Source organism: Taudactylus pleione, unplaced genomic scaffold (genome assembly GCF_031769625.1).
Source record: "Taudactylus pleione unplaced genomic scaffold, aTauple2 ptg000313l, whole genome shotgun sequence".
NCBI classification, from domain to species: domain Eukaryota; kingdom Metazoa; phylum Chordata; class Amphibia; order Anura; family Myobatrachidae; genus Taudactylus; species Taudactylus pleione.
The window spans coordinates 2,842,354-2,854,382 of NW_028284714.1; positions in this window are offsets into that span (position 1 = coordinate 2,842,354).

The following is a 12,029-nucleotide window of genomic DNA, read 5'->3' on the forward strand; positions in this document are numbered from 1 at the left end:
CCACCTGTGTTAAAATACATTTTCATCACTTAGCTAGTTCAACACAGGTGGCTGCAATCATAAATTAGGTGGGAAGTCCAGGAGAAGAGTATTTTGTACCTGATGGAAGGGGTTGTGTTGGAGGGTAGGTAAAGGTCAATGTTGGTAAATTTTGGTTATTTGTTCTATTTGTAGTAAATTTTTAAACGTTTTTGCAAATCTGAGATGTACTAGAGGCAAAACTGACTATAACCCCGACTATAAAACCGAATCGTGACCAAAACCGAAAATTTACCAAACATCAATAATTTTACATGCAGGACTACAGGATGCTAATAGTCAGTTTGTAAATCAAACAAAAATTGAATACAATACTGACACAAAAATCACTAAAATAATAGACTAATAACAAACAGGTGATTTTAGGTTCTAAAATCCATTCTGTTGGTTGGAACTTAATTATGATGTCTATAAAAAATGTAAAAAAAAAGCATCGGAACCAACTATCGTTTTCAAACACACACAGAAAAAATGACAGACAAAAATAATAAATAACAGTAGGCAAAAAAGACTCAACTTACAGCAGTCACTGGGACTGATTCAGACATGGATGTAAATGCCATTGCAACTGCGATATCACATTGATCGCAATTGTGAGATATGCTAATGATAGTGCTTAGAAAAGCCTACTGAAAGCATCTCACATCTGCTGATCATGCACAAAACCGGAACATCGGAAACATTGAGCGCAGATCAGGCGGCCATCAGCCTTCTGAGTAAGTCTAAGCTGTTGCAGACATAGTGGGTCTCTAGACATACAGAGGGCTCTCCTGCTGCAAGCAGTGGCTGTATGGACACCCATTATACACGTATAAATATGTCCAAGTAGAAATGCATGTACCACTTGGTAATCAATTGCACCCCAATTCCAACCAGTGCAAAACAAACAAGCAGCATCCAAAAAATTTGCAAAACTGCAAAAAAAGTGCTACACCACAAATGTAAAGTGCACAGTGCTCAGTGCAATTCTTTAGAGTAGGTACCAATATAACAACCACAAAAATGAGAAATAAAGTGCATATAGGCATACCAGAGGACTTTCACGATTTTGTCCTATTAATCGCCATGCCACTCAAATGGGTTTCCAGGTAAAAATAGAGAAGGTACTGTACCAATGGCCAGACTTCTTCCTGAAAGAAGTCTGGCCATTTGGCATCTTGACGAAACGCGTTGAGGTATTTCTGGTATTTAAATGGCCCGACACGCCTGTGTTTTTATAACCACCCCATTACCTTCCCCACATGCTGACTACCTGTCACTCACTGTGAGTAAATCCTCTGTGGGAGGATCTTCATAATTCAATTGCTGCATTTGCGCAGTGCTGTTTACACTCATGCGCATTTCAAACAGTTGCTAAATCTGCGTAGATATCTCTGAATCAGGCCCACTGTTTACACTTACAAATCCTCCCTCCTGCAATTCTACTCACTCCAAACTACTATCTCACAATGTGCTTGGGTGTGTTACAGAATTTTTATAATGAGTTTATAATGCTTACTTTTCATGTGGTACAGTTTGTTTTGGCTAATAGCAAGTTACATAAGGAAGTGGACATCCAAAACTGACAAAGTTACACTATTAAAAAATCGATCCACATCGAAGTCGGTTTTGAAATCGACCAAAATAATGACTGATAGCAAATGTGCGATTTGGCCAGTCAAACACTGTTGATGTGATGTTGATTTCAGTTTATTTAAATTTACTTAGAAATAGACTACAAAATCGACCCTTAGTATATATACTCCATAGTCTTAACTACTTTAACTATGTATGTGGAATATTTTCTTTCTGTAAATTGTACTGTAGTTTAAAAAAATATTTATAGATAAAAAGTAATGCTAAGCTTCAAACAATATTTAAAAACAAAGTGACTACTCTAAAGCAGCAATAAGTTAATAAATCTTAGTCATGCATAAGAAAATGTGGATCACATTGTGTATGCCTTCACAGCCAAACACATTAGAGCTCATACACTTTATTGCAATTAGCATTCAAACACAGAATCCAATTAGCATTTACTGTAGAATGTAGCTTTCTTGTGGAAGTTAGACAATAAAGCTAATGTCTGATTGGTTGCTGTGGTGTAGTGCAAATTTGCTAACTAAGGGCCTAATTCCCTACGGAAAGCAACTGCGAATGCAATAGCGTTTTCGCACGCAGTCTCACTGCGATGATATGCTAATAAATTGCGATCGTACACACACATCCATAATGTTTAGCAAGACCGTGAAAGCATCGGTACAATCGAGTACCATCGCAGCCTAACGCACACTTACACAAGCTCTGACATTACTTCAGAAATGGCTAACTTCCACGCACGCCCTGAGACCTCACACCTGATAGGGCATTGCAGTGGCAAATCTATTCATGCACCTGCAACAGCATTGAAATGCACTGGCACGCCTGCGTTTGGCCAACCACCCCCCATTACCACCTACAAATGGCACTTCCTGTCAATCACTCTATGATGGGTCTGCATAGACACTGCGATCGCAGTCCCGATCGCAATAGCTAGTTTGCATATGCGCACTGCAATGCATACGCTTGTGCAAAACGCAACAATCGGCTGATTGCATGCATAATTGCAGTTGTGATCCTTGCTGAATCAGGCCCTATGTACCTTTCATATAGAATATACATTGGAAATTTGAGGGGTCTAAAAAAATTCACTGTTCCTTTTGGCAATATGGAAATGAGTGGTCCATCTATACAAGATAGTGTGACAAAACAGGACTAGTGGACAACCGCGATCATGCTGCCACACCTCTGCACCACCCACTATTACAGCCACCATGCCCCCTGTAGCGCCGACATGGCTGCCCCCCCATCCCCCTGGAGGGGGCAGCCAGAAATTCGTCAAGCATACTCTCAGCACTGTATAGACCACAACTCCTTCTCCACTCCTATGACACTTCCACGGCACACTTATTCTAAATAGAAATGCCATGTTGCTGCCCAGTTATGACCTTTCAGGTGTGTGCCTAGAGCATTGTGCAATTGTTAGAATTTGCTGGATTTGTCCACAAAGTGAACTTGCGCAAAATTCTGAATATAACCCGATGTGGTTATTTCCTTGTTTATGCTATTAATGTATGAATGTATTAAGCCGTTAAAGAGATAAAGTGAAGAAGTTGCCCAAAGCAACCAGCTTCGAGCTGTCATTTATCTAGCACAGTCTGTAAAATGACGGAAGGTAATTTGTTGCTATGGGCAACTGCTTCACTTTATCTTTCCTAGGTGTAATATATCTCCCCAAAAGTGAGTAACATGTATTAGAATAGTGGTGTTTTCTATTATAATCAGATCATTTATAAAATGTATGTATTTCTTATGGATCATGGAGCTCATAGAATGTATTTTCTATACTTCTGCAGGTTCTGAAAACCTCCACGAGCATGTGTGAGGCCAATCGCACTGCAGTCACTGATGTATTACTCCTGGGATTCCAGATTCCTCACAACTTCAAGATTATAGTCTTTATTATCTTACTTATTATTTACATTATTATATTAGTAGGAAACCTCTTGATCATTGTAGTAGTGCTGGTCAGTGACAATCTCAGACACCCCATGTACATTTTCATTCAAAATCTTGCCTTAATTGACCTACTTTTTGCTTCCACTATTGTCCCACAGTTGCTGTATATTACACTGTGGGGTGGAAGTCATATATTTGTAACTGTATGTATTTTTCAATATTATATATATAGTTTCTTAGGGATTCTTCAGTCCTTTCTGTTAACAGCTATGTCATATGACCGGTACCTGGCCATATGTGACCCATTACATTATTCTTCTATCATGAATATTAGGACCTGTTATAAGCTCATCTATCTGTCCTGGTTATTAGCCTTTATAAATGATTCGAGTGAGATGATTTTTTTGTTTCAGTTGCAGTTTTGTAACTCAAATGTCATTGATCACTTTTTTTGTGAATTAGCTCCAATTCTTGAAATATCTCTTGAAACATCACATAAAGTAATAATAACATGGCAAGATTTTTCTTTAGCCATTGTTGTTGTATTGCTTCCATTTCTATTTGTTCTAGTGTCTTATGTCTGTATCATCATCACCATCCTAAGGATGCCGTCCATCACTGGGAGGAAGAAAGCTTTCTCCACCTGCAGCTCTCACCTGCTCACTGTCTGTATATACTATGGGGCTCTGATTTCTTTATATATAGTGCCATCCAAAACTAATTCTGAAAATGGAAATAAGTTCAAATGTTTAATAAACACTGTGCTGACTCCATTTAGCAATCCACTAATATACAGTGTGAGGAACAAGGAGATAATGGGCATCTTAAAAAAAATTATTTGTAAACATATATGGACTAATCCTAATAGATTGAAGTAGAAAAATAGGTGAACTACTACAGTATTGTGGACATTTTTAGTTATATTTTACAGGTCTATTTGACACTGACTCCATCCAGTGTGTACAGTATATCACCATAGAGAAGAAGTTGTTCTATCTGATATTTATATAGTGAACACACATTCTCCATTCCCTTCTCCAGTGGAGATTACACTCTGTATTCCCTACCACATATACACACACACCTACTCATGAGGGTTATTGTTTGTTGGGAGTCAATTAACCTACATATTTTTGGAGTGTTGGAGGAATCCAGAAAACCCTAGGAAACCCACACAAGCACGGGGAGAATATAACAACTCCACACAGGGCCGTGGTGGGAATTGAACCCAAGAACTCTGTGCTGTGAAGCAGTAATGCTAACCATTACACCATCTGTGCTGCACTATCTTTTGTTCAGCAAGTGGTTACATACTGTAATTGTTATGTCATCTCATGCAGCTTTGTTATAAAGCTGAGCATTATCTCCACATTTCATTATAGACTGCGAAGTCTGCAGTAATATGAGTTACTGTAACTCCACTGGTCCAGGCCCTCTGCAAGAATCTCCAATCTGCTGTACATATAGCATTTTGATTACTTATTTAGAGAAGCCTTTTCCTCCTAATATGACAGCTCACTGGAAAGAAGTGTAATAGTGGACTTATTTATTTAGTATAATTACTTACTGTGGCTTTACTTGAAAAATATATGTGTGCTTTGACTTGTATAGTATTTTACTGGAAAACAGATCAATATTTAATGTGAGATTGTTATAATGTAACTATACACAGCACATGCAAAAAAATACCCTCTGTGGATTTGTAGCTGATCAGAGAAATACTGTATGTTATCAGGAATAAATGATTTTATAACAACTAATTTCTGCTTGTGACAAATATGATTTATATTAGTTGCAGTTGTGCATATGTTACATCTTAAAGAGTGATTGTATTTCCAACTCATGTGGAACCCTCTTTCATTATGTTAGCCATTTAAGTGAGGACATGAAGAAATTTATTTATTTAGGGGTACATTTACTAACAATCGAGATAGGTCGAGATGACCATCTCGGGTGATTTATTGATTTTTTCCCTGCTTGCAAATTTACTAAAGGCAAAGTCGGGTGAGTTAGAGAGAGATTTCTCTCATCTCCCTCGCAAAACTCGGGTGAGATAGCAATCTCGAATCAAATCACCATCGGGCCAAATCGGAAGTACTTTTCACCTAAAACATACATCTCTCAAATTCACCAAAAATCGGGATGACAAGCTCGGGTGAGATAGGAGCAAACTCTTGCAAAATCACTTTTCAAACTCTCAACCACCTGAGCTGCGATATGGTCAGAAACCTGGACAGGCTGGCAAGCCCGGGGCTGGTTAGTGTTTTGAGGGGGGACCTCACGTCATTTTTTTTTTTTTAGACATTTATCTAATTTTTACAAGGGAAAACACACAAGCAGCAAGCACATATCTCACTGATATGTGCTGGCTGCTTAGCTCGGGAGAGATTTGCAGAGAGAAAATACTTCAATCTCGGGTGAGTAATCTCCTGCAAAACGAGTTACTCGGGAGAGATCTCATTCTACTTCACCATCGGCCAACTCGTTTAGCCTCAAATCGCCTGTTGGTAAATTTGGTAAAAGAAAAGGGATTAAATCACCCGAATTTTGGCGAATTCCAGCGAGATAAATCACTTTGCAAATCGGGACCTCTCGAATCTTAGTAAATTACCCCTTAGAGTCAGGCATAGCAGACCCTTTTTTTCATAGAGATTATTGTGCTATGAATAGTGTTCTCTGTACACATCAGCAGTAACAGTGAAATGTGAAATTTTGTGTCCCTGTGGATTCTGGACAGGGGCATATTTATAATGGGTTCAGGGTGTGCGGTGTACACGGAACCCATGGGTCCAGGGGAGGGCCCATACCACACACCCTTTAATATTATACTTACCTCTCCGTAGTCCCATGGAGTAGCGCTACACAAAACGCCTGGAAAATGTCAGCTGTGGCCATATTCCCGGCGTTTTGTGCATGCACAGTAGGAAATCTCTGGTTAAATGGCTGCCACACCATTTTCCCAGTGAGCTGCGCATGCACCGTAGACTCCGGGAACACATTAATCTACTTCTGCTGTCAGTTCACTGAAGTAGTCTTGAAGTAATGCATTAAATAATAATGTTACTTAAAAGCAAAAGTACAACCATAGAAGCAAGTTTACCTATGTAACACTAAATAATTTAACAAAGTTAAAATTCCATCACACATAATACTGAACAATATTACCAAATATCATAGTGCTATACACCTTAAAACACAAACTCACTAGATTAGTGGCTGAAGCACACCTACAGTAGCAACAGGTCCATTTGAGGCATAGAAATACAGATTGAATGTATTTTGTCTCACATTTTTTAGAATTAAATATCCAAAGCTACTCTCCATTTGTACACTACAAACACTACCTTGTCTGGACTGGTTTGAAATTATATTAACATTGTTGGCATTAGTACTATGCCCGTGTTGGAATGCTGGTTCAAATCCCGACAGTGCAATCCTGAAGGTGAAGTGTCCCGATAGCAGTGGTAAGTAACCTAACCCTTTCCCTACCCTAACCCTCCCTTAGTACCTCCGGGGGTCCCTAAACCTAACCCTCCCTTCCCCGGGCTAACCGTACATACTTACCGGGATCCATCGTTTGGTATTCCGGTGCTCGAGATGCCGTCACTGGTATCCTGAGTATAGCAGCATCGGCATTATGCCGGGTGGCGGATTCCGGCATAGGTATATCTGTGGCCAGCATCCCATCCGCCGGCTTACCCACTATATCCCCTATGCCCAGCTCATATCATGAAGGTCTTGGATTTGTCTCGGTTATTATAAGATCTCATGACAAAGCCAACTATTTTATAGGTCCATTTTCATCTATTTGTGTCAGAGATATGTACTGAGTGACCTCAGTTCTTCATGTGTTTGTCACCTAGGGCCTTATTCAGAGTTGTACGCTATGGTGATGTTCACGCAGATGAGCGATTATTTTCCAACTGCGCAAGCACGGCAGCCGTAATGCACACGTGCTGCGATTGAATTGTGAATATGTTAGCCCAGAAGATTTATCAGCAAGTGATTGACAGGCAGGGGTTATTTTGAGGGAAGTAATGGGCAGTGTGGAGAAAAACGCAGGCATGACCATTTTTGGGGCTTGTACCAGCCTCCGACTGAGATCCTGTATGCAGGAAACATGACTCCAGCGTCTAAGTTATGGCGGCCATTCCAATCACTTGGGAAGATGATGTTTGCATGACATGAGTCTGATGCTGCGTATGTGTACACAGTTTGACAGCTGCGATGGCGCCCGTTGTTGCATTAGCATATTTTCACACATCCATACCTGCGAAAATTGCAGCTGTGGCAGCATTAGTGCACAACTCCGAATCAGGCCCCTAATCAGCAACAATTGTTCTGATAACTAAGTTGGTGAATACTCTTAGATTTTGTCATCTCTTCAGAATCAAGAAGCAAAGAGATATTCCCCAGGTCATTCTGAGATAAAATTGGAGCCAGGGCCTATATCTTTAGCACAGGCACCTGCTGCAGTAAGGATGTGCCCGTACCCCATTGCACTGGAGCTCTTTTGCCGGCCCTCTAATTTTAATGCTCACATCTCCTCTCCTCTATAATCAGCCATCTTGGCAGTGGCATCACAAGAGGGGTGCGGACCATATCCGGGTGTCATCCGCAGAGGGGTGACACCAAAGTGTCAACTCACACTCAGTGACAGGAGCCGGGTGCTGTACTGTAGCATTACGTGCAGCAGTCAGCTCCTGACACAGGGCCTGATTCAGCAAGGAACGCCCATGAGAGAACACACACACTAGAACGATTTTTCCAAACCGCGCATGCGTATGCATCAAACTGCATGTGCGCGAACTAGCCAGTTCGATCTGGGAAAGTGTACGCAGAGTATATGCAGCGTTTACACAGACCCCTACTGACATTGATTGACAGAAAGTGCCGTTTGTGGGTGGTGATGGGGGGTATTCGGGCGAATGCAGGCATGCCTATGCGTTGGGACGACGTTTTAGGTCTGTCCATAATTAAGCCAGTGACGGACACAGTGATGAGACTCCATGCACACAGGAAGTTGGCAAGATCCTGCGCGAGGTCTGGTCAACCACTGTTTTGCAAATGTGGTCGATGGTTCTCGATGTTACCAGTGTTTACGCTATCTTGCATACTAATCAGGCTTTGAGGAGATGAGCGGTTTAATATGGGGCTGGGCGTCTGCATCTTGTGCTGCGGTCTCCGTGTGTATGCATTTATTAGCATATTCTTGCAGCGGCTGGGTGCGTGCGTCTGCTAGCATGCGTTCCTTGCTGAATCAGACCCACAGTGAGGGAACCGGCACTGCAAATACACTGGTCCTAGGGGGACCCCGCGGAGAGACTAAAAAGGGTGGTTTGGGCTGTGTGGATTCGCCCCTAACAGTAAGGCCATGCCCCTTTACCACAAGGTCAAGCCCCATTTATACAGCACTACACTACTCACAGCACCGGCTGTCACGCACTGGAGGGATGCCACTCCCATCACATATCAATGCACAGAGATCTGCTCCAAACACAAAAGAGCACATGGTACTGTACTGTATATCACAGAAATATATACATTCATATAGATTGCCAGCTACTTCCTATACTGGGCTTTCATAGAGACACAAGATACAAAAGAAGTCATCATTAATTATTGATTCTCTTCCCATGACTGACCTGTGAGAGATAAGATGAGTGTTCCCCATCCCCCATCCTTTCCCCAGCCCGCTAATTGGAATTACACAAATAGAATTACAGGCCTGATTCAGAGGTGGACGCAGTGCCGACATTTTGTGCGGTTGTGCTGTGTTTTGTTACTACGCATGCGTGAAAAGTCTAGGAAACCCTTACACCGCCGCATGCGCCACCTTGGGTGTGTACACAGCTGTGTACAACATCGCTAAGATTAGAAATGGCATCTGTGATTCATGGGGATTTCAGGGTGGAGACTGGGAGGTGACCTGAAGTGGATGTAAAAATGGGGCCTCTCTTTGGTGTGTTATGGGAGTGTTATGGGTGTAATTCAGCTTATGGCTGGGTTCTCTTTTGCAGCACTAGCCACAGTTGTCATATTTTAGGAAAGTTAAAAGGAAGACTCTGCGCTAGCCAAGGACTGCTCGAGGAGACGAAGCTTAGACCAATGGTCGTCTATGGTGGTGTGATGTTCTGGGTTGTTTGTGGACCCGGGGTGGTAGCAGGAGCGATCACAGAAGCGGGTTTGAATAAAAAACTAGGTTTTTTAATATGTGCTTGAGTAGACAAACTATGGCAGAAAATAAAAGTCCAGGAATATATAAATGTGCACAAAAGTTCTGTGGTGGGAGCAATGGGTTAATGTCCAGGCAGAAACAATTAGATCTGTCCAGGTGTGCAGGTAGTGAGACTGAAAATGATCAAGCAGGTATACAGGTAGTGATGCAGGAAATAGAAAGCCAGGTATGCAGGCAGTGAACTAAGGCAAATGAGCAGGATGTCAGCAGGCTCAGGCACTCAGGTATGGGCAAGGGTGCTGGAGGAAGTGGGGTAGTCCAGCAGAAGCTAGGGGCTGACAGGCAGACTGGCAGACAGTGAATTCACAGGAACAGGATAAGCACAGAGAACTCCCTCTCAGCTAGGCTGAGATACACGTTGCACTGGCAATGCAAGGGAGCTCTGAACTCCCTTAAATCCCTAGTGCTCAGCCGTGAATGGTCAGAGAGGAGCATGTGACACAACAGGATAGGGCAACTAGGTCACCTGACAGGAGACAAGATGGCGGCGCCCATGCCAGAACAGAATGGAAGCACCCCCAGGCCTAACCAGACCAGAGTGACAGTATGCCCCCACAGAACCACGCACAGCCAATGCTCTTCGCCAGGCACCACTGCCACCGCCAGACGCCCCTCGCCATAGCGTCCTCACTGGTATTACCCGTCGACTACCATGCCGAGAGACCCTGGTCGTGACAGGTGGAGTGGTCAGATCCACCAGCAGACTTGAGCATTGCTCAGATATGCAAAGTGGGTGTCGCAGGGTTAGCTCAGTCCGCTGAATGATACTGCGCAAGAGGAACGCTTACACTGGCATTTGCATGTTTTCAGATCGCATCCACGCATGAATAGCGTCCACCTCTAATTCAGGCCTTATATGCTAACGTGATGTGTATAAATGGATGGCTGTGATTTGAATTGACTACAATAAGTGCTATCTGGATGCATCGTGTGTTTATTGTGGAAGCAACATGGAGGACAGTGACATAATAATGCATGGCGTAGTCAATTGGTATCAGTCCTGTCTTTTGCCTTTTTACCTTAGATTGTGTACCTTTTCCTCACTTTTGCTACTTTTTCCTCAATTTTGCTACTTTTTCCATCACTGAGCTACTTTTTCCTCAATCTTGCGACATACTGTAGGGTCTGATTCAGAGTTGTACGTAAACTGGATGGCTTACGCACAAATACAATGTTTCCTGATCAGCGCATGTGCCAATCTTTGCCTGCAATGACCGTTGCAGTGCCCCCTATGGTTGACATGCTGTGGCCATTTGAGTGCACCCCTATTTTGTAGATATATCAAGTCCAGGTTCTGGCCATGGCAGAGGAGTCCCAGCAACCATTCTGAGTAAGCTTAGACTTACTGATATGGCCAATAGCTGCCTGATGCTGATCAGTGCTGCATCTTGGGATGCAGCACTCAGATCTGCAATGCTGGCAGTGGCATCTTTTGCCTTTAGATGCCTCCTGCGGCATTAGCGTATTTTCGCACAGCAGCTGCTTCCACAGACACTGCTATCCTTTCAGCGTACAACTCTGATTCAGACCAAATGTTCACTTACAGTTTACTAGGTACTTAGGCGTAGTGTTTTGGAGTGGCCACATTATAAAGTGCGTGCTACACTAAACAGGACTATTTGGTGCGATTTCAGGACAGGTGTATGTGGACACATCTGTACAGTATTTGTTGTGTGATGTATTACCATCTATGCAAACTATACTGTGTTAAATTGTATCTAGGGATTGTAATTGAACATATTAATGAAAATTCTAAATATATTTTAACTAATCTAAATTTTGCATGCAAACTTTATATACTGTAAGTATAAGAAAATGATATAGGTGTCATTGTTCCTGTGAATTTAGACCAGAAACAAGTTGTGCTTCTTGATCTAAGCTGGAATGGTTAATTATAGAATTTAGTTATAAATAGTTATTAAATGGGCATTAGCATATTTGTCTAACTATTATATCCTCAGTGCTGTCAGTGGAGTCTAGCACACCCTTTAACAGCCTTCTTCATCTATCTTGACTGACTGACTGAACTGCAAACTAGCTATAAAGATGGTGGTTTTCACTACAATGACAACTACAATTGCAGATCATCACCTGCAATCGTAAATGCATAGAGAATTTTTTTTTCTCTCAAAGGGCTCCATTTACTACAATCCGCATATTGTATTCTGTAGTGTGATATTACTGACTGAATTCACATTGCGAATTCAGCCAATATCACAGGGATTTACTAAAAATCCCTTGCAGGGATAGACTTGCGATAAAGCTCTGTCCCTGC